Raw genomic sequence first — 22,318 nt, forward strand, 5'->3', positions numbered from 1 at the left:
TGCATCAAGTCTTAATCGAAAAGAAATACAAACCACTCATAGTATCTATGTATTATTAAATTGACACAAGTAGATCTCTTGCTTATAAATAGTCTAAAATTATTGCAATCCTTTGTCAAGAGTACTCCCTTCTGTATCTTATCAATCAAAAACATTTCCATCTCTCTTTCACTTCAAACTACAATATTTTACCCTAATATTTTATTCATCATGCTTCTTCAAATCATAATTCTTTATGTTCCCATCTTCCTTCTCTCAACCCTAATTCTCAAAACCCTTTTCTCCTTCTCTTCCAAACACTACAAGCTCCCTCCAAGCCCTTTCGCCTTGCCTGTCTTCGGCCATCTCCATCTCCTAAGCTCCTTCATGCACCAGTCCTTTCACATGCTTTCCTCCTGCTATGGCCCCTTCATTCACCTCAGAATCGGTTCTGTCAATTGCTTCGTCTCCCGAAATCCCTAAAGAACTACTGAAAACAAACGAACTCACTTTCTCCGTGCGCAAACACACCGCCGCCATTGATCACCTTACTTACAATTCGTCCTTTGCTTTTGCTCCCCACGGACCTTACTGGAAATTCATCAAGAAAATCACCAAGGTTGAGCTCCTCGGAGCGAGAACTCTCGACAAGTTTCTTCCCATTAGAAGCCAGGAGTTGCAGGATTTCGCCAAGCTTTTGTTTGAAAAGTCTCGTGTGGGAGAAAGAGTTAACGTTACAGAAGAGTTGTTGAATTTGACGAATAATGTGATATCACAAATGATGTTTAGCATCAAATGTTCGGGGACATATGGCCAAGCCGAGAACACGAGGAGACTTGTTCGGGAAGTGACGGAAATTTTTGGAGAGTTTAATATTTCTGATATAATTTGGTTCTTTAAGTTTGTGGATTTGCAGGGATTTAGAAGGAGGTTTATGGATATTCATAAGAGATATGATTCGTTGCTTGAGAAGATTATATCGAACCGCGAAATGGCGAGGAAGGAGAAGAAGAAAAATGGAAGGAGAATAAACGGAGATCTTAATGACGATGAAGAGGTTAAAAATTTTCTTGACATTATGCTTGATGCTTTGGAAAAATGAGAAGTTGGAGATACGGTTGACAAGAGATAATATCAAGGCCATAATTCTGGTAAGCCAGTTATCAGAATTATGTACTTTAGAGGCACTTTCAGATCATCCAACATTTTACAGATTTGTCTTCAATGAATACCCTCCAGTAATAATTTGTATCTTTTTGCATGACTTTTGTGAAATTTAGAAAGAAATGAAGAATTTTGAGAAGAAGAATGCTCTGTTATTGCTTGTTTAGCTAACTGTTACAGAGAAGTTTAACTCACTTTTATATGAAGAGGTGAGTGAGTGAACGAGAGAGAGAAGAAAGTAAACAAATAGGAAAGTAAAGAGAGAAACGGCACCGTTTCTCCTTTTTACACTTTTGTCCTTAAATGAAAAAGTCAACCTTGGTCAAACCAAACTATCCCTCAAACCAAACAACTTTGAATCCAACTTCTCATGCCATTTCCAGCTACATCAACCTTGGTCAACATGCTCCCTCAAACCAAACTACTCTGTTTCTAACTTCTCATGCTATTGCAATACATAACAACATTTCTTCACAATCTGCTAAAAAATCTACAATTCAAAAAATCTGCTACATGTTAACTGAAACAATCCTGCTGCATTTTAACTGCTGATTTTTAGTTGCTACTGCAGAAAATTCATTTTGCTAATCTGCTGTACTTTAACTGAAACAATCTTTCTCTGATTCACATTCTTCACTAGCTGATCAAGAGATTTCCCCTATTTCGGATTCAGATTAACTGAAACTATCCTGCTGCATTTTAACTGCTGCCTTTTTTTTTTTTTTTTTTTTTAATTTTTTACTGCAGAAAATTCATTCTACTAATCTGCTGTACTTTAACTAAAACAATCTTTCTCTGATTCACACTCTTCACTAGCTGATCAAGAGATGACCCCTTTTTCGGATTCAGATTAAAAGCAATGACTGATTCAGATGAGAAACAAACTAACACTGCTTCAAAACAATCAACTGCTGCTTAAAAACCAATCAAATGCTGCTTAAAAAAAATCGACTGCTGCATTAATTTTGCAACTTGAGCAACTGATCAACTATTGCAACATTCAACTGCAGAAAAGGATCATCTGTTGCAGCATTCAACTGCAAAAAAAAATCTTTGAAACTAATCCGACACTCAACTTAACATTCAACTGCAGAAAAAGCAATCTTTCAATCTCATCCAACACTCAACTTAGCTGAATGCTACTGTATGCTATTAACATCAACCACATTTAAGTTAGCCTTTAAAGCTTGGAATTGAGTAATAGATAAAGGTTTGGTGAGTATATCAACAATCTGTAATTGAGAAGGAACATATTGCACAGCCAACTTTTTAGCAATAACCTAGTCCCAAACATAATGAGCATCTAGCTCAATATGTTTGGTGCGTGCATGGAAAACCGGGTTTGCAGCCAAGGCTCCGACACTAAGGTTATCACACCATATAACAGGGGAGTCATGAAAAGATAATTTAAGTTCCAAGAACATGCTTTGAAGCCAAGCAATTTCAGTTGCAGTTTGAGCCACAGCCCAGTATTCAGCCTCTATTAATGATAGAGCTACTACCTTTTGTTTTCTAGAGCTCCATTGAATAAGATATGGCCCCAAATATACACAATAACCACTTGTAGAATGCCTATCATCAAGGTTACTACCCCAATTGGCATCAGCATAACATTCAACACTTAGGGAGGCTGCTGGCTTGAAGAGTAAACCATGATCTTGAGTGCCTTTGAGATAACGAAGTACTCGTTTATAAGCTTGCCATTGAAGGTCGGTAAGAGCTTGAAGGAACTGACTGAGCTTGTTAACAGCGAAGTTTATGTCAGGCCTAGTGAGTGTTAAATATTGCAAGGACCCAATGGTGCTTCTATAAAGAGTGGGGTCGTTAAAAACCTCACTGTCATTGGAGCTTAGCTTGGTGCCAATAGCCATACGTGAAGGACATGGATGAGCTTCAGACATCTTTGTTTTAGCCAGCAAATCTGAGATATATTTGGTTTGCTTAAGGTGTAAACCTTGAGTTGTTCTAGAAGCTTCAATACCAAGAAAATATTCAACTTTACTGAGAGCTTTTAGAAAAAATTGGTTGTTCAAATCCTGAATTAATTGATGTATAAACTGAGTGTGACTGCCAGTAATCAAGATGTCATCTACGTATATGAGAAGATAGATCATATGGCCATCATGGTGCAAAGTGAACAAACTAGTGTCTGAAATGGACTTCTTAAAATCTCTACTTAAAAGAGCTTCTTTTAACTTGTCAAACCAAGCCCTAGGTGCTTGTTTGAGACCATAAAGAGCTTTATTTAATTTGCATACAAAATAAGGAAGATGTGAGTCAATAAAGCCCTCTGGTTGCTTTATGAAAACAGCTTCATTAAAGGTGCCATTTAAGAAGGCATTATTAATGTCAATTTGTTGTATCTCCCACCCATTAGAAACAGCAAGTGTGATGATAATGCTGATAGTGGATGGCTTCACAACAGGGTTGAATGTCTCGAAGTAGTCTAGGCCAAGGGTTTGTTGGAATCCTTTGGCTACAAGCCTGACTTTATACTTTCGAAGGGAGCCATTTGCATTGAATTTCCTTCTAAATACCCATTTATTCCCCACTATGTTCATATCAGCAGTGGCTATAACAAGGGTCCAAGTTTGGTTCCTTTCAAGGGCATCAAATTCAACCTTCATGGCTGCTTTCCATTCATCACTGACTAAGGCATCTTTAACTGAAATAGGTTCAGCTTGAACAAGTGGTTCATTGGCTGTAAGGAGGGCAGTTTTGGTTTGGGCAGCTTTAGCTCTTGTTATCATGGAGTGAGTGTTTGTAGGGAAAAGAGAAGGTTGTGAGGAAGAAGGAAACTATGATGAAGATAAATCAACTTCAAGATGGTAGAGTGGTGGAGTTTTAACATGTGGGAAGAAAGAAGAATTAATAGGTTGGGCATCTGTGAGGTCAATTTCTAGGTTGCAGGGTGTATGTGTTAAAGGTACAGGTTGTAAAACTGGTGAATGCGTTAAAGGTGCAGGTTGTAAATCTGGTGAATGTGGTGAGGAAATAGGAAAATCAGATTCTGTGGAAGAATTATACTGATTAACTGCTGGCGAAGAACTAATTACAGGAGAGGTTGTTGTAGGAGAGACTTCAACTGGAATTGAGTTGATGGGAGGAGATGTATCTATATGTTTAGCTTGAGAATGAGGTGTGGAGAGTGTAGGATCAGAAGTATGGTTTAATACAGTAGGATTCCGAGTTGTTGGAGATTGTGAATGATGTGAATGAGAGACAAAAGGAAAATTGGATAAGATAGGTTTTATGACTGTGGCAGATGAAGAAGAGGAAACTAAAGGGTGAAAGATACTCATATAAGGGAACTCATTTTCATTGAATTTGACATTTGGTGTAATGAAAATTTTTCCATTGGAAGACAAGCACTTATAGCCTTTGTGAACTAGACTATAGCCTATAAAAACACATTTTGAGGAATGGAAACTAAACTTGTACTAATTAAAGTCACGCAAATAAGGAAAACATGCACAACCAAAAATTTTCGAGGAATAAAGAGGGACTTGTCCAAATAAGACTTGATAAAGTGAAACAAAATTTAACACAGATGAGGGCATTCTATTTATTAAGAAAACTCCTGTGTCAAAAGCACACCATCAAAGATGCATGGGCATGGATGCATGAGCTAACAAAGTTAAGCCTGTCTCAACTACATGCCTATGTTTCCTCTCACTTCTACCATTTTGTTGGTGAACATAAGCCTAGGAGTGTCTAAACTGAATTCCAGTAGTTGTTAAGTACCAAAATTAGGCCTTTATATTCACTCCCTTGGTCAGATTGGAGACATTTAAGTTTGTGATTATATTGTCTCTCTACTAGGTGATGAAACTTGATGAAAACAGAAGCTACTTCAACTTTGGTTCTTAATGGAAAAAGCCAAGTAAATCTACTAAAGTCATCAATGAATTATACATAATATCTAAAACCCTCTAAATATAACACTGGGGCAAGCCCCCAAATGTTACTGTGAATAAGTTTTAGAGGAGCTGTAGCTCTTGAATGTGAGATAGGGAAATGGTTTTTATGAAGTTTTCCTAATTGACAAGAATCACAAAACGAAATAGAAGGTTTATTTCTGGACACTGATAAGCTGGGTATTTGTAGGAGAATTTTTTGAAGAATTTCAGCATGTGGGTGCCCTAGTCTATTATGCCAAGTCATAAAAGCAGAATCATGAGAGGAATCAGTGTGATTGACCAATGCTAAAGTAGAATGCAAGCAATTATGCACATGTGCAGTAGTGTTATATATAAAATTATCAGATGTGTGAGAGAAATCAGTATTGTGATGATGTAGTATTGAAGAGTTGTCGTTTAAACAAGTAGAAAAATCCAAGTTTTTTATTAAGAAAACCTAAAGTACAAGTACTTGAGCAAGGTGTATTGACATTACAAGCTGATGCCTCTGATTTAATTGATACATCAGATGTAGATTTATTTGCAACAAAAGAACTACAAACATCACCAAAATAGTTAGACATATCATTATTGGGCTTATCTAAAGTGATACAAGGTAACAATGGACTAGATGCTGGACAGTTTGGCTTAGTAGTACTAGCAAAAGTCTTGGAGACAGAAAAGACTTGCAGTTGAGGAAAAACAGAAGGTGTGCAAACTTTTGGTGAGTTGGAGGGCAGGACAGAGGATATATTCAATCGGTACAACCCAACTTTAAGTTCTCCCTATAGTAACACTGTATTTGTAATTTTATCCTTTATCACATAGGTATCAGCAGAAAATTCGACCATAACATTGTTATCCTTAGTAAATTTAGATATACTGAGTAAGTTGTTTGTAATTCTAGGCACACATAATACATTTTTCAAGTAAAGACATTTAGATTTAAGAGTACTAGGTAAGAGAGTAAGCCCTGCATGAGAGATATGAAGAAACTCATCACTACCTACTTGAAGTTGCTTGTGGCTAATGTTGAGGTGGTTTAGGTTAGCTGTGACATGGTCAGTTGCACCTGAGTCCATGTACCAAGCAAGATCTTGGCAAGTGGCTGGAGAGACAATCAGAGAGCATCCTTTGTTAGTAGGACCAGAAAATGTCTGATTCTGATTTGCAACCATATATGCTTGGCTGGAACCACTAGGTTGCTGACTGGGAACTTTGAATCCTTGTGAAACAGGAGCAGAGTATGAGGAACCAATTGAGTTTACTCCAGATGATGTGGCAAAATTCTGTTGTGGCTGAAAGTTGTTGCTAAGTTCTGGTGATCGATTGTGCTGCTGATCAGGTACATAAGCAGTAGGGATAATGTATTGTATTTGCTGAGGATGGTGGACAAATTGAGGTTGCATATTATTGACAGCATGGGAACCAAGTGATACATTATGTGGTTGAGTGTGACTATTTGACTGATGGCCATATGGTCTACTGGACTGCTGAAAATGAGTGATAGGACCAGCTAGTTGTCCAATGTGACCTCCTATAGGTGGTGGCACACCATTATAAGTAGAGTTGTACCGATAATAACATTGGACAGTAGTATGTCCAATTTTATTACACACTTGACAAACTGGTCTTCCCTTGCTATTAGTACCTCTTCCTCTGCCTCTTCCAAACTGGTTAAAACTAGATGGATTATTTGGTGGAAAAGGTATTCTGTATTGTCCTATGTGAGCTGAGTAAATGTAGTGATCAGTGGGATTATTAAAGGAATACTGGGAATTGATTTCTGGATGAGCAATCTGAGGTTGTAGAGGATGTAATTGATGGGATAGTGAATTGGTAAGAGGATGATTACTAGTAGGATATGAGTGTGGTTGTGTAACAGATTGTAGTATTAAGTTAGGAGAAAGTGCTGGATTATAAGCAACATTTGGACTGATCAGTTGTTGTCCTGGATTACTAATGGAAGCAAGATGAATAGAGCTTTGAAAATCAATAGAATTAAACTTTTCAATTCTCATCTCAAACTTTTGAAGTAAGTACTGCGCTTCCTGAAGAGTAACTGAATCACTCAATCCTAGATGTCAAGTTAACCATGACAGCATCAAACTCTGGTCCTAGACCATCAAGAATATATTGGAGCAAATCTTCATCAGGAATTAGTTGTCCACTGGCTGACAAATTTTCAGCTATCCCTTTCATTTTCTTAATGTATTCACTAACACTTAGGTTTCCTTTTTGTGTATTTTGCAGTAAATTTTTCAAATGCAGAGCTCTTGCTTTTGAATCATTCAAGAATTCATTCTCAAGGGTTAACCAAATAGCAGTTGAAGACTGACATTTTGATACATATGAAAACATGCACTCAGATATTGAGGCTAACAACCAGGTTACTAAAAACTTCTTAGTTCTTTTCCATGCAACATAATCTGGATTTACTATTTCTTTAACCAAGGTATCTTTCGAACTAACTTCTCCTTATTCACTAACAACCTTATCTTCAACACTGATTAAAGGAGAAGGACAAGAAATCAAACCTATGAGATGATCTTTTGATCCGTGAGCTCCAGCAGCTAAAATTACTTGGAACTTCCAAAAGCGGTAGTTATCTCTGTAATTGTCGCGAGTCGATTTGGGGCTTATGACTTGAAGACTCGAAGGAAAAGCTGAGGTGAAATTGTGACTGGAACTTTGAGACATCTGCTGCGTATTGATCACAAACTGATTTGATTCAGACGATTTGGCCATTGACGTTAGTTTAGGGCTCTGATACCATGTGAAATTTAGAAAGAAATGAAGAATTTTGAGAAGAAGAATGCTCTATTATTGCTTGTTTAGCTAATTGTTTCTCAGAAGGGAGCCATCTGCATTGAATTTCCTTCTAAATACCCATTTATTCCCCACTATGTTCATATCAGCAGTGGCTGGAACAAGAGTCCAAGTTTGGTTCCTTTCAAGTGCATCAAATTCAGCCTTCATGGCTGCTCTCCATTCATCAATGACTAAGGCATCTTTAACTGAAATAGGTTCAGCTTGAACAGGTGGTTCATTGGCTGTAAGGAGGGCAGTTTTAGTTTGGGCAGCTTTAGCTCTTGTTATCATGGAGTGAGTGTTTGTAGGGAAAAGAGAAGGTTGTGAGGAAGAAGGAAACTGTGATGAGGATAAATCAACTTCAAGATGGTAGAGTGGTGGAATTTCAACATATGGGAAGACAGAAGAATTGACAGGTTGAGCATCTATGAGGTTAATTTCCAGGTTACAGGGTGGATGTGTTAAAGGCGCAGGTTGTAAAACTGGTGAATGTGTTAAAGGTGCAGGTTGTAAATCTGGTAAATGTGTTAAAGGGGCAGGTTGTAAATCTGATGAGTATGGTGAGGAAGTAGGAAAATCAGATGCTGTGGAAGAATTATACTGATTAACTGCTGGTGAAGAACTAATTACAGGACAGGTTGTTGCAGGAGAGACTTCAGTTGGAATTGAGTTGATGAGAGGAGATGTATCCATATGTTTAGCTTGAGAATGAGGTTTAGAGAGTGTAAGATCAGAAGTATGGTTTAAGACAGTAGGATTCTGAGATGTTGGAGATTGTGAATGAGAGATAAAAGGAAAATTGGGTAAGATAGGTTCCATGACTGTGGCAGGTGAAGAAGAGGAAACTGAAGGGTGAAAGATACTCATATAAGGGAACTCATTTTCATTGAATTTGACACTTGGTGTAATGAAAATTTTTCCATTGGAAGACAAGCACTTATAGCCTTTGTGAACTAGACTATAGCCTATAAAAACACATTTTGAGGAATGGAAACTAAACTTGTGTTGATTAAAGTCACGTAAATAAGGAAAACATGCACAACCAAAAATTTTCAAGGACGAATAAAGAGGGACTCGACCAAATAAGACTTGATAAGGTGAAACAAAATTTAACACAGATGAGGGCATTCTATTTATTAAGAAAAAAGCTGTGTCAAATGCACACAACCAAAGATGCATGGGCATGGATGCATGAGCTAACAAAGTTAGGCCTGTCTCAACTACATGTCTATGTTTCCTCTCACTTCTACCATTTTGTTGGTGAACATAAGTACAAGAGTGTCTAAACTGAATTCCAACAGTTGTTTAGTAGGAAATTAGGCCTCTATATTCACTCCCTTGATCAGATTGGAGACACTTAAGTTTGTGATTAAATTATCTCTCTACTAGGTGATGAAACTTGATGAAAACAAAAGCTACTCCAGCTTTGGTTCTTAATGAAAAAAAAGCCATGTAAATCTACTGAAGTCATCAATGAATTGTACATAATATCTAAAACCCTCTAAAGATAACACTGGGGCAAGCCCCCAAATGTCACTGTGAATAAGTTCTAGGGGAGTTGTAGCTCTTGAATGTGAGACAGGAAAATGGTTTTTATGAAGTTTTCCTAACTGACAAGAATCACAAAAAGAAATAGAAGATTTATTTCTAGACACTAATAAGTTGGGTATTTGTAGGAGAATTTTTTGAAGAATTTCAGCATGTGGGTGCCCTAGTCTATTATGCCAAGTCATAAGAGCAGAATCATGAGAGGAATCAGTGTGATTGGCCAATGCTGAAGTAGAATGCAAGCAATTATGCACATGTGCAGTAGTGTTATATATAAAATTATCAGATGTGTGTGAGTAATCAGTATTGTGATGATGTAGTATTGAAGAGTTGTCATTTAAACAAGTAGAAAAATCCAAGTTTTTATTNATATCTAAAACCCTCTAAATATAACACTGGGGCAGGCCCCCAAATGTCACTGTGAATAAGTTTTAGGGGAGCTGTAGCTCTTGAATGTGAGATAGGGAAATGGTTTTTGTGAAGTTTTCCTAACCGACAAGAATCACAAAAAGAAATAGAAGATTTATTTTTGGACACTGATAAGCTGGGTATTTGTAGGAGAATTTTTTGAAGAATTTCAGCATGTGGGTGCCCTAGTCTATTATGCCAAGTCATAAGAGCAGAATCATGAGAGGAATCAGTGTGATTGACCAATGCTGAAGTAGAATGAAAGCAATTATGCACATGTGTAGTAGTGTTATATATAAAATTATCAGATGTGTGTGAGCAATCAGTATTGTGATGATGTAGTATTGAAGAGTTGTCATTTAAACAAGTAGAAAAATCTAAGTTTTTTATTAAGAAAACCTGAAGTACAAGTACTTGAGCAAGGTGTATTGACATTACAAGCTGACGCCTCTGATTTAATTGATACATCAGATGCAGATTTATTTGCAACAAAAGAACTACAAACATCACCAAAATAGTTAGACATAGCATTATTGGGCTTATCTAAAGTGATACAAGGTAACAATGGACTGGATGTTAGACAGTTTGGCTTAGTAGTACTAGCAAAAGTCTTGGAGACAGAAGAGACTGGTAGCTAAGGAAAAACAGAAGGTGAGCAAACTTTTGGTGAGTTGGAAGGCAGGACAGAGGATAGATTCAATTGGTACAACCCAACTTTAAGTTCTCCCTATAGTAACACTGTATTTGTTATTTTATCCTTTACCACACAGCTTTCACCAGAAAATTCAACCACAACATTGTTATCCTTAGTAAATTTAGATATACTAAGTAAGTTTTTTGTAATTCTAGGCACACATAACACATTTTTCAAGTAAAGACATTTAGATTTAAGAGTACTAGGTAAGAGAGTAAGTCCTACATGAGAGATATGAAGAAACTCATCACTACCTACTTGAAGTTGCTTAGCTCCATCATAATTGTGGCTAATGTTGAGGTGGTTTAGGTCAGCTGTGACATGGTCAGTTGCACCTGAGTCCATGTACCAAGCAAGATCTTGGCAAGTGGCTGGAGAGACAATCAGAGAGCATCCTTTGTTAGTAGGACCAATCTGATTCTGATTTGCAAGCATATATGCTTGACTAGAACCACTAGGTTGCTGATTGGGAACTTTGAATCCTTGTGAAACAGGAGCAGAGTATAAGGAACCAATTGAGTTTACTCCAGATGATGTGGCAAAATTCTGTTGTGGCTGAAACTTGTTGCTAAGTTTTGGTGATCGAATGTGCTGCTGATCAGGTACATAAGCAGTAGGGATAATGTATTGTATTTGCTGAGGATGGTAGACAAATTGAGGTTGCATATTATTGACAGCATGAGAACCAAGTGATACATTATGTGGTTGAGTGTGGCTGTTCGACTGATGGCCATATGGTGTACTGGACTACTGAAAATGAGTGATAGGACCAGCTAGTTGTCCAATGTGACCTCCTATAGGTGGTGGCACACCATTATAAGTAGAGTTGTACCGATGATAACATTGGACTACAGTATATCCAATTTTATTACACAATTGACAAACTGGTCTTCCCTTCCTATTAGTACCTCTTCCTCTGCCTTTTCCAAACTGATTAAAACTAGATGGATTATTTGGTGGAAAAGGTGTTCTGTATTGTCCTATGTGAGCTGAGTAAGTGTAGTGATCAGTGGGATTATTAAAGGAATACTGGGAACTGGTTTCTGGATGAGTAATCAAGGTTGTAGAGGATGTAATTGATGGGTTAGTGAATTGGTAAGAGGATGATTGATAAGGGCTTGAATGTTGATATTTTGTTAGTGATTTAATTGGTTTATTTATGGAAAAATGTGCTTAAAGTATGGAATTTGGATTATTTCTTTCATAAATACCATTTATGGGATCACGGGTGCACTTTAAGTGTTTTCAGGCTCAAACAGGTTATTGAAGGGAAAAGAAAGCTATCGATAGGATTCACGACACGCAGGAACAAACGGCACAAGAATCAGGGTCGAAATGAGGGAGTTGTGGTACGTCGAAGATGTTACGGAAAATCTGGAAATTCTTCATCATGAGTATGCCTCGATGTTTCTATCATAACTTGGCTGTAGAAGTCGGAATTTGACGATTCTGGTGGCGTTGGAAAGCTTATCAAAGAGGCTACAATGTTCGTGTTGATTACTTCACTAATTCTGAAGTTTACAGATTTTTTGGTAGAAGGAACGATCGCCGCGGCGATCATTCTCACCACCGCGGCGATAGGTTGCGGGTTTGTTAATCATTATCCTAATCCAAATCTGAATGGGCCGAGTTTTCTAATATATTCCTAAGCACGACCAGAACCCAAGAGGATATAAAAGGAGAGTCTTGAAGAAGTTAAAAGGGACTTGGAGGGAGAAGAAGAGGACGGCTACCAATGGAGAGATCGGGATCCTGACAGCTCTCGTTCACCGATTAGGAAGTTTATCTTTTTCTTAGATCGATGTTATTAATCAGAATGTGGGTTTTATTATTTTGATTATGAACTAACTTTTGTCTAGGCTAAGATGTAGCCCGATTTATGAATATATGTTGACTTGAATGGTTGTTCATCCTTATTGAGTTATGATTCTAAGTTTTTTACTATGCATAATGCTTTCAATCTCAAGGGCCGAGGGTGAATGATTGTAAGGGTTAGGTTGAGATGAGAGATGAAACTGATTTGTTTAGGTAATAAAACCATAGATTGAGCGAACGCTAGAGATAGGTTACCGCGATCTGTGAGGCTCGGTAAAAATCCATAGAGCTTAATGATCTCTTAGCTCCTAACCAATTTAGAGATATCTTGGGTTATGTTTAAGGGTTAATTGCTAATTGCTCGAGAGAGATTAGTGGAATAATAGGGGATTTGGTTTTTAGAATACACTCGATTAGGTTAACAACAAATCGTATAGGATTAAATTGGTGTGAAATCTATGCCTAGGTTAGTCAAGATTTTTTTTCAAAGTGTTTACAAGTTTCACTTTCATTCAGTACTTAATTTTAGTGGTTAGTTTGTTTACTTTTCATTAAATCATCCTTAAACTTCAGTTTAATCAAATAGTAATAGAATATAAGTTTGGTATGGTAGGTAGTTCTCTTGGGATTCGACACTCGTTACTCGAGTTTATATCTTGCGCAATTTCGTACAATTGCGAATAGCCTGTCAAGTTTTTGGCGCCGTTGCCGGGGAACTATTATTTTACCAAATCAATACGAAAATTTAGTGATCGTTTGATTTGTTATTTTTATTTACTGATAATTGTATTTTGTTTGTCTATTTGTGGTTTCAGCTAGAATCTGGAGAGTTACGTTCCAGAGGTCGAGGTCATCTTAATCCACTTGATTTTGAGATCGAGAGACCGCAAAACAGTTGAGAAGGAAAAGAGACAAGCTGAATTGAACAAGCAATGGCTAACAGAGGAGTTATCAATCCTAATATGCAAAATCAAGAGAATGAGAATGAGGATAATTTGGGAGAAAATGCAATGGGTGGAGTAGCAGTGGTTCAGAGAGCATTGAAAGACTATTCTGTCCTACTATTGATGGTTGTTTCAGTATCAGGGACCACCCGTTCAAGCGAACAATTCGAGATTAAGCCAGCAAATTGGAATGATTCAGCAGGCAATCCAATTCGCTGGGTTACCAAACGATGATCCTAACCTGCATATCGCAAATTTTCTCGAGTTGTGTGACACATTCAAGCATAATGGGGTATCCGAGGAGCAATCAGACTAAGGCTTTTCCCATTCTCTCTACGGGATAAAGCTAAGGCTTGGTTGATATCATTGCCATCTGGGAGATCACGACATGGAATGAGTTGGCTCAAGCGTTCCTCACTAAGTTTTCCACCTGCCAAGTCGGCCAAATTGAGGAGTGAGATTACCAACTTTTATCAACAGGATTCAGAGACATTGTATGAAGCATGGGAAAGGTTTAAGGATCTTCTACGGAGGTGCCCACATCATGGTATACCGATCTGGTCACAAGTGCAAACGTTCTACCAAGGTTTGCTACCAAACATTCAAGCCATGATTGATGCTGCAAGTGGGGGAGCATTGAACACCAAAACACCAGAAGAAGCATACAATCTGATCGAGGTAATGGCGAACAACAACTATATGAGGACCAAAGAAAAATTCAGCGAGGAGATCAGCGGGAGTGCACGAAGTCGACAGTTACACTGCATTGGCTGCTCAACTTACGAACATCCAGAAACAATTGGGTAATGTATTGAAATAATGCAATTGAATCGTCATCTTAACATGTGACTTTGTGCAGGAAACCATGCGTCAAGCGATTGCCAAGAAGGAAACCAGTTTGTCAACATGAACAAGCCAACTACGTCAACAATTTCCAAAGAGGGCAAGGGAATCCGTACTCCAATACATAATCCAGCATGGAGGAACACCCCAATTTTTCATGGAGCAATAACAATGAGCAAAAACAAGCACCTGTTTTTAACCTCAAGAGCACAAATCAAACTGGAAACTGCAATAACCAAGTTCATTGAGGAGACAAGCAAGAGGTTTGAGAAGACCGACGTTCTGGTTCAAAACCAATCTGCATCTATAAGGAACCTAGAGACTCAAATTGGGCAGATTCATAATATATGGCAGGAAGAGGCCAAGGGGTTTTACCGAGGTGAACGGAGGAAAATCCAAGGAACAGGCACATGCAATCACCTGAGGAGTGGAAAAAATTTGGAAAATTCGCAAGGTGAAAAACAGAGGTTAGAAAACAAACGAAGGATGAGAAAGAGGACGATCGCCGCGACGAAGATGATGGTCGCCGCGGCGAGCGTGAAAATGCAGAGGAGTCCGTCAGGAAAAAGGACGATCGCCGCGGCTATGAAATGGTCGCCGCGGCGAGCGTGCACACGCACCAATTTCGTCAGAGATATCTCGCGATCGCCGCAGCGATGAATCTGAAAGCTGCGGCGACCGTACCTATGCACAGAATAATTCTTCAAGCCAGGCAACTTGCCGTATTCCACAACGGTTGAAGAATCAGAAGCTAGACAAGCAATTCGGTAAGTATTGACATGTCGCAGTCTACATATTAATATTCCTTTTGTTGATATGCTTGAACAGATGCCGAAATATGCGAAATTTTTGAAGGAGATCCTCACGCATAAGAGAAAATTCGAGGAACACGAGAAAGTATGTGACAGAGGAATGCAGGCGCTGATTCAAAAGAAACTACCACCTAACTACGAGATCCAGGGAGTTTCACTATCCCTTGTATTATTGGTAGTTGTTATTTTGATAAATGCTATGCGATTTAGGGGGGTAGTATTAACTTAATGCCGTTTCCATTTACAGGAAATTGGATTGGGGGAAGTAAAGCCAACCACCGGGTCCTCCAATAGTGATAGATCGATCACAATCCTAGGGGGGTAGTTGAAGACGTCCTGATTAAGGTAGTAAATGATATTCCCTGTAGATTTCATAGTGCTAGATAGGGGAAGATAGGGAAATACCTTTAATTTTAGGGAGACCTTTTCGGCCACGGGAGAAACATTGATAGATGTCCACCAAGGAAAATTGATCTTAAGGGTAGAGGATGAGCAAGTGGAATTGATGTATTCAACTCTATGAAGCGTCCGTCTGAGTTAGATTCATGCTTTAAGATCGATGTTCGACACAGTAGTGGAGCAGAATTTTGAAGAGAACTACCCAATCTTGCCTTTAGAGAATTGCTTGATGAATTCTAGAGACCAAGAGGATGAGGTTGTTAGTGAAGAGTTAAGTGAGTGTCTAAGATACTTAAGAGTTTACCACCCTTAGGTCGTCCCGAGGGTAAATTGATCAGAGAAATTGGAGCTGTGGAGTCTCAGTCAACTCTACCAACCATGAAGGCGCCTACACTTGAGCTCAAGCAACTACCATCTCATTAAGGTATGCATTTTAGAAGAGGATAAATTCTTTCCAGTCATATTAATGCTTCTTTGAGTGTTGTAGGAAGACAAAGTTGCTGCGCATTTGAGAAGGTAAGAAGGCCCTTGGATGGACAATTGCGGATATCAAAGGTATCAGTCCTTCAATCTGCACGCACAAGATCTAATGGAGGAAAGTTCAAGCCTACTGTCCAACCACAACGAAGATTGAACCACGATGCAAGAAGTGGTCAAGAAGGAGGTGTTAAAGCTTTTAGATGCGGGCCAATTTACCAATTTCAGATAGTGCATGGGTGAGTCAGTTCAGGTGGTAAGAGAAGGGAGGAATGACAGTGGTCCGGAATGACAACAATGAGTGATCCCGACACGAACAGTCACGGGATGGAGAGTATGTATTGATTATCGCAAGCTGAATTCTGCGACTGTAAAGATCTTTTCCATTGCCATCATCGATCAAATGTTAGAGAGGTTAGCAGGCATGAGTTCTACTGCTTCTACGATGGATATCAGGCTACAACCAAATTGCAATAGCGCGGAAGATCAAGAGAAGACGACTTTCACGTGCCCCTAAGGAACATTTGCCTATCGAAGAATGCCTTTTGGCCTATGCAACGCTCCTGCAACTTTTCAACGTTGCATGATCTCGATTTTTTCCGATATGGTTGAGAAGTCCATTGAAGTTTTCATGGACGATTTTTCTGTTTTTGGAAATTCTTTCGATGATTGTTTAACTAATTTGTCAAATGTTTTGCAGAGAGTGTTGACACTAACTTGGTGCCAATTGGGAAAAATGCCATTTCATGGTACGAGATGGGATCGTGTTGGGTCATCGGATATCAGCAAACGGCATTGAGGTGGATCGAGCGAAGATTGAAGTTATGAGAAACTACCACCTCCAAATTCAGTGAAGGCTGTCAGAAGCTTCCTTGGCATGCAGGCTTTTATAGAAGATTCATACAGGATTTTTCTAAAATCTCTAAACCTCTTTGTGAATTATTAGCTAAGGATGTTCCTTTTAATTCAGTCAAGAGTGTTTAGATGCATTTAAGTGCTGAAAGAAAAATTAATTTCTGCTCCTATATTGTTGCGCCCGATTGGGAACTACCTTTGAACTCGTGTGATGGAGCGATTATGCTTTAGGGGCTGTTTTAGGACAGCGAAAAGGTAAGGTATTGCATGTGATTTATTATGCCAGTAAGACGTTAACGGGCCCTCAACTGAATTATGCACATACTGAGAAAGAATTTTTAGCAGTAGTGTTTCTATGATAAGTTTCGTTCTATTTGCTAGGTACCAGTTATCGTGTACACGGACCATGCTGCACTGAAGTACCTCCTGGCAAAACGGGATTCCAAGCCACGATTATTGCGATGGGTATTACTCCTACAGGAATTCGACTTGGAGATCAAAGACAAGAAAGGAACAGAAAATCAAGTAGGACCATTTATCCGATTGGAATCCAATGAAGAAGATCGAGAGGAAGAAAAGCCAATCAACGAATACTTCTGATGAGCAGGTTTGCTATTCAGGAAGGACCATGGTTTGCGGCATTGCGAACTACTTGGCAAGAAAGGTTATGCCCCCTGGAATGAACTCCCAGAGACGAAAGAAATTTTTTGCAGATTTAAAATACTACTTTGGGAGGATCCATTTTTGTACAAGCATTGCGCTGATCAGATGATAAGACGATGTGTGCCAGAGGAAGAGGTGACGAAATAATTCGTCAATGTCATCTAGGGAGTTGGTGGTCATTTCGGTTCGACAAAGACCGCGGCAAAAGTTCTTCAATCGGATTTTTCTGGCCTACTCTTTTAAAGATGCATTCAATTTGTGATGAGTTGTGACGAGTGTCAACGGGTTGGGAATATTTCTAGGAGAAATGCTATGCCTTTAAATAATATCTAGAAGTAGAATTGTTTGATGTTGGGGGATAGATTTTATGGGACCTTTTCCTTCTTCGTTTTTTAACCGTTTCATTTTGGTTGTGTAGATTATGTGTCGAAGGGGGTGGAAGCTGCAGCGTTGCCAAAACGATGCTCGTGTGTGTTATCAAGTTCGTAAAGAAGAATATCTTTTCAAGGTTGGCACGCCAAGAGCCATTATCAGTGATGGTGGTCTCATTTTGCAATCGCTATTCAATCACTGTTAAGCAAGTATGGAGTTACACATCGAGTTGCAAACCACATTCATCCGCAAACCAGTGGCCAAGTCGAAGTTTCGAATAGAGAGCTGAAACGAATCCTGGAGAAGACAGTGAACGCATCCCGAAAGGATTTGGCAACTAAGCTTGATGATGCACTATGGGAATTAGGACGGCATTCAAAACACCAATAGGAATGTCGCCCTATAGGATGGTTACGGAAAAGCTTGTCACTTGCCAGTGGAGTTAGAGCATAGGTCGTATTGGGCAGTAAAATTTCTGAATTTGATCTACAAGTGCGGGCGCAAAACGTCTGCTGAAACTTAATGAGATGGAAGAGTTTCGCAATGATGCCTACGAGAATGCCGGATACAAAGAAAAGACTAAGCAGTGGCATGACAAACACATTGTGAAACAGGAATTCAAAGAGGGCGACAAAGTGCTATTGTTCAACTCGAGGCTGCGACTTTTTCAGGAAAATGCGCTCACGATGGTCTGGCCCATTTATCATTCATCAAGTGTTTCCGCATGGGGCAAGAGCTGCACCACCCGACGAAAGGCACATTCAAAGTCAAGGGCAAAGATTGAAACCTTATATTGAGAATGGCAATGCAGACGGAGGGTTTCATCTTCTTCAGAATCCAAATTGATGACAGAAAAGGAGTCGAGCTTAGACTTTAAACAAGGCTTTTGGGAGGCAACCCAAATTTTAGATTCCGTTTGAGTTTTATTTTATGTTATTTTAATTTAATTTTGTTGTTTCAGTGCATCTTTTTAGTTATAAATTTTTATTTTTTATTTATTTGTTAATGCAGGATTCGGATTGGTTTTCAAGTGACTGACAAAACGCACTCAAGGATCAGGCAGAAAACTAATCACGATCGCCGCCGCGGGGTAACATACACTGCTGCAGCGAGCGGGATCTAAAGCAACGAGGGTCTGCATTGGATATACTAAATCACGCTCGCCGCAGCAACGAGTTTCATCGCTGCAGCGAGCGTGACTTACAGCAACGCTGCGACGATAACAACGATCGCCGCGGCGACGCATACCATCGCCGCAGCGATCGAACCATGAAACAGAATTCTGCGTTTAAAACCAGCAGTTTTCCCTCTTTTGCTTTCATTTTACATTACGAACTCATCCTCCTCACACTTGCTCTCCACAAATCTTTGGCTCAAATCAATCCTTTTCCTTACTCCATTGATCACTAACACATTCCCTCTTCCATCCCATTTCGCAGATTAAAGAAACAAGCGGAGAAATTGCGAAAATTCAAGGTTAGGGTTTTCAAAAGAGATTTGGGGATTTTCGAATTTTCATCTAATCCAATTCAATTCAAGGCGTTTTTGGACATAACACGTTTCAAGTAAGTGTTTCTCAACCATTTTGCATTGAAATTTTGAGTGTGGAAGGGTGAAACCCATTGAATTGAGTTGTGTGGAAGTGTGGATGGTTGTGAATAGTGCTTGCGTGTTGGTGATTTTCGTGGGAGTGTTTGAGGCAGCATGTTGACCAAGGTTGACTTTTTCATTTAAGGACAAAAGTGTAAAAAGGAGAAACGGTGTCGTTTCTCTCTTTACTTTCCTCTTTGTTTACTTTCTTCTCTCTCTCGTTCACTCACTCACCTCTTCATATAAAAGTGAGTTAAACTTCTCTGTAACAGTTAGCTAAACAAGCAATAACAGAGCATTCTTCTTCTCAAAATTCTTCATTTCTTTCTAAATTTCACAACTTTCCTTATTTGGTACAAACATTATATGTGTATCCATATGCATGACCACATTCTCACTTCAATTCACTAATAAAAAAAGTGTAGTGAATTTTTTTTTTTTTTCGAGAAATCATTCTGGGTATATTCTTCCATCCGATCACATGATAGACACTATCTTATCCAAGAATTTTTATTACGTGTAACTAAAACTCGGCGGTGACTATAATACAATCATATAAAAGTACATATTAGAGCTTTTAATTTTTTTTATTTACAAGCTTCTCATTAATGTATTGTTTCAGGATTTTTTTACGGGTGCAACAGGGACAAACGCCATGGCAGCCGAATGGGCATTGGTAGAGCTCATCAACAATCCAAACGTCCTTAAAAAGGCTTAGGAAGAAATTGACCAAGTCATTGGAAAATCCAGGCTCGTCCAGGAATCCGACCTTCCAAATCTCCCTTATCTCCAAGTCATTATAAAAGAAAACTTTAGGCTTCATCCTCCAATCCCAATGCTTGCCAGGAAATCCATCGAAGATTGCCAAATCGACAACTACACAATTCCTGAAGGCTCTCTATTTTTCGTAAACCTCTGGTCAATCGGAAGAGACCCCAAAGTTTGGAGTAATCCAATGAAGTTCAATCCTGAGAGATTCCTGAAACCAAACGAGAGGGATAGCCCTGAAATTAATATTTGTTGGAAAAACACATAATAACATATATCCTAAAGTAATCCCAAGATCATAGTCACTCATTGCAACCACGTTTTGTATATAAATGAACTACAATGAATTTACACAGCATAAATACCTCTTCTCCTTTTCTCTGAAGCAAAAATTGAATCTGAAAGAATAAACTGCGTAGAGTATTTTTTTCTTTTCAATTTTTAGAGAGAGAGAGAGCGTGTATATCCTTTTGTATATTGGTGTGTATCTTTTACTAAAAGAAAAAAACTTTCTTTTATATGGGCAGCGGTTCGTGAGAAACTGCCTTTTGGCAGTTTCCACTTCTCACGCCCCTTGGGTTCATCCATCATGGGTGCACCCTTATCCAATAATATTGATGTTAAAGGTTTCAACTATCAGTTGTTGCCATTCGGAACTGGAAGAAGAGGGTGTCCTGGAATCAATTTGGCCATGCAGGAGGTCCCAACGACTCTGGCAACGATGATCCAGTGCTTCAACTGGAAGGTTGTAGATCCTGAAGGAGTGGAAATGAAGGGTAATAATTTGGTTGATATGTTTGAACGGCCAGGATTGACTACTCCTAGAGCTCATGATCTTGTTTGTGTATCAGTGGCACGGTGCTCTCCAGTGTCATAGATCCGACTACTTAGGAATGTAATTGCTTGAATTAATGGTTTTCTTCGTTATTATATTTTTTTTTATGAGAAATTAAGTTTCAAGAGAAATATGTATTGTATTATGTCGTATCACGATGTGTTAGCTCGTGATTGGTCAATTTGTAATAGATCTCGTTTGTCCAAATACGAGCTGACTAATTGAAAGCTATCACGTTAGCGTTTGTGAGAAAAGTTCGTGAAAAGTGCTTGTCAGCCTATCTTTATTCATCTTAATAAAATCATACTGTATATATGCATTTGTTTTCTTTTTCTTGTAGTGCTTGAGCACCGTATATCCTAATTAAAATATCTTAAAATAAATAGACAAGAAAAAAACAATTATGCGGTATAGATTGACACGACCCGTACCGACCCTCCCTATCCCATAGGCTTCGGACGCACCCATAACACTCGGGTGACTGAGACTAGAGGTGGAAAAGTAACCTGCCCGGCCCGGCCCGCGACGGGTTACAAAATTTGGCAGGTTGGTCCTAACCCGCCCGCCAACCCTAACCTGTCGGGTTAGGTGGCGGGCCGAGCCGGGTTAGCCCTATTTTTTTATTTTTTACTTTTTATTTTTTATTTTATTTTGTTTTATTTATTTAACTTTTCAAATTAATAATTAACAATTATAAATGAATAAATTATAAATGTAATTGTTTTTAGTTAACTTTTCAAATATCATTAATTCAATTAAATTAAAAAATTTTTTGTTAACATTTCAAATATTAATATAATTTTAATACAATAAAATTGTAATATAAGAAAAATTAGACTTATTCATTTATCAAAAAATAAAATAAGAAATTACAACAATTATTGCCTCGTTAAAAACCTCACCAAAAAAAAAACCAATGGGAGAAAAACTTGGTAAAGAAAAAAGAGTGCAATAATTGACAATTAATTTACAAATTACATTTTACAAAACAACTAATTTGGGGGTGGTTCACTAGGACCTCCCTCATCCATATCATCTATATTACAAAATTGAAATGATTCTATTAAAGTATAGTCGACAACCTCGTATTGATCTTGATGGCGCGACCATTCTCAGTCTCGAAGACATGTGAGGACTTCAATCATTTTTAGAGAAAGTTTAGTCCTCCTTTCATTTAAAATTCTTCCACTTGCACTAAATGTTTGTTCGGATGAGACGGTTGAGAAGTGGAACAATGAAAACATCCAAGGCAAGTCTTGATAATACCGGAAAAATATATTTTCTGGCTCTCCAATACATTTGAAAACGAGGAGTGAGCTAGAAATGCTCAGTGGTTAGTATGTAATAAAACATTTCAATATATAATAAAAACATTCATACTTATAAAATTTCATTTCCATAAACACATTTATAATATAAGCCATCTTTCATAACAAACGTTG

At 38.4% G+C, this 22,318-nt stretch overlaps 1 non-coding gene and 1 pseudogene across 1 annotated transcript; one reads left to right on the forward strand and one right to left on the reverse strand.

The window, feature by feature from the left end:
• The first annotated feature begins 168 nt into the window (after positions 1-168).
• Positions 169-20,918, forward strand: LOC116113905 (annotated as a pseudogene).
• LOC116113947 lies at positions 13,707-13,813 on the reverse strand. The gene has a single exon (XR_004125487.1). It is a non-coding gene; the product is annotated as a small nucleolar RNA R71 (small nucleolar RNA).
• Positions 20,919-22,318: the final 1,400 nt, after the last annotated feature.

This window comes from Pistacia vera, unplaced genomic scaffold (genome assembly GCF_008641045.1).
Source record: "Pistacia vera cultivar Batoury unplaced genomic scaffold, PisVer_v2 Contig692, whole genome shotgun sequence".
Taxonomy (NCBI): Eukaryota; Viridiplantae; Streptophyta; class Magnoliopsida; order Sapindales; family Anacardiaceae; genus Pistacia; species Pistacia vera.